The sequence below is a fragment of the Crocuta crocuta genome, unplaced genomic scaffold (assembly GCF_008692635.1).
Source record: "Crocuta crocuta isolate KB4526 unplaced genomic scaffold, BGI_CrCroc_1.0 scaffold48, whole genome shotgun sequence".
NCBI lineage: Eukaryota > Metazoa > Chordata > Mammalia > Carnivora > Hyaenidae > Crocuta > Crocuta crocuta.
The window spans coordinates 12,853,738-12,855,998 of NW_027533089.1; positions in this window are offsets into that span (position 1 = coordinate 12,853,738).

Sequence of the window (2,261 nt, forward strand, 5' to 3'; positions counted from 1 at the left end):
AGCTGATTTAGATTAGTTGGTCAGCCATCTTACCCTGATGAAATGAGAGTTAAGATGAATTTCTAATAAGAGCACAGTTAGGGAAGAAATGAGGGGAGTTATTTTCGGGCAGGAGGAGGGTTTGTATGCAAAATTCCTAATTACAGACAAGTTGGGTGTGTTCAGTACCTAAATGAAGGTCCACGGGCTGAAGCTCAGATAATAGGTAATAGGAAAAAGAGCCAGTGGTAGCCAGATGGTTGGACCTTGTATCCCCAGCATGGCAACCGCAAGCTTTTATGATCGTGCAGAGAAGTGACATGACTTATCTCTTTTACAAAACTTGCTGTAATAACTGGGTGAGAGTGAATTGGTAACTGACCAAAATATGATTCCTGGAGGTGCTACCAGCCCTAAAAATAGGCTTCTTAAAATTACCAGCCTGTTTATAAAAAAAATTTAAAATGCAAAGTGCCATACACTTGCTTTAAAAGCAACAAGAGGTGCTGGAACTCTTAAAATGTAACATTCTCCCCCACCCCACCCCCCGCCTTGCTCCCTCCAAACTGCACACAATTCCAGGTATTACTTTTTTCTTCAGCTTTAGTAAGATATAATTGACATATAGCATTGTGTATGTTTCAGGTACAGTAATTTGGTTTTAAAATGATCTGATATAAAGGGTTTCTACCTAGAAAAATAATCTCTTCAGTAACTCAAGGTCCTCTGCAAAGGCATTTCCTATGAATAGAGTTTAGATTGCAACTGAAAGTAATGAAGAGTTTCTTTTATAACAGACTTAGTTCCAGGAAATCAGATGCCTTCCTGTTTGAGCAACATGAGAGTCTATTTATGATCATTGAAATACACAGTAAAGTATATTGGAAGTGTTCAGTTAAACCGCTGTCCCTAATGTGTTTTTGAACCCTCTTTTGAGACGCCACATTCTCCCACCAGGGACAAACTGCATTTCACGGGCCAGAAAAAAATCATGGACTGTACAACTGCTGCTTGGCCGGGATTGCCACCAAAACCCCAGAGTGCTGTAATTCAAAACGGATATTCAATTTAAGCTGCTGGCTCTCTCCTTCTGTGATGTATTTTGCTACAGAGTTTCCAAAGCAATGGTATCTGAGCACTATTTGAACTCTGGTGTTTTCCACACACTGCCTCCTTTCTTCTAGCAGAGTAGATACTGGGGAAGCATAAAAAGATTAAACAAAGAATTATTATTTTAATACCTGATCCCCTTGATAGAGAGGCAAATGTGCATATTTGTAAACATTCATTGACATGCCTCCTGCAGTAAAGGGAGCGAATACAAGGATGTGAAACCTGAGGAATAAAAAATGGTGCTAAATTTTAATTGTTCCTAAATGCAAGATAGAGAGTAAACAAAAGAATAGAATAGCAGAGGAAACAGAGCCAGCAAGATAGAAAGGGGCTGGGCTTCAGTGCAGTGAAATACACATGGCATGGTTCGCTTCAAAGACATGATGAGCAAACAAACCTTAGGGGAAAAAGATGTTCTTCCTCATCTTCAGTAACATCTACTGCATTCACATAAGCTTTGTGGATAGCCTTACATTTAGCAGTGGGGTTTTAGGATGTGCGATAAGCAGCTCTATCTCTGATTGAATTGCCATCTAAATCGTGAGAAGTCAGCTACCCCAATAATGAAAAAAAATATGCTTCAAAGAACCAAACAATGACCCAGCATGATCTCAGCTGGCTCTTGAAACCACCTGAACATTACAGGAAAATACAGGGAATGACACTTAAATGCCTTCCCTTTTGGGAGTCCATGCAGTTTGAGACCATATGCTTGAATTACATAAATTGGTTTTTATTCCAATAAATGATCTCAGCAGAGTGAAGAAGTCCACTATGAACTAGCAGACAAAAAAAGGCTCTGAAAGTAAATTCCTAGGGAAGGGAATGGAGGTTTATGTCACATATTCTTGGACTGTTTGAAGTTCTTTTTTTTTAAAAATAGTTTATTGTCAAGTTGGTTTCCATATAACACCCAGTGCTCATCCCCACAACTGCCCTCCTCCATGCCCATCTCCCCCCTTCTCCTCCCCTCCACCCCATCTGCCCTCAGTTTGTTCTCAGCATTCAAGAGATTCTCATGATTTGCCTCCCTCCCTCTCTCCCACTATTTTTCCCCTCATCTCCCTCACGGACCTCCATTCAGTTCCTCCAAATCTTCCTAAATGTGCAAACATATGGCATTTGTCCTTCTTTGCCTGACTTACTTCGCTCAGCATAACACCCTCAAG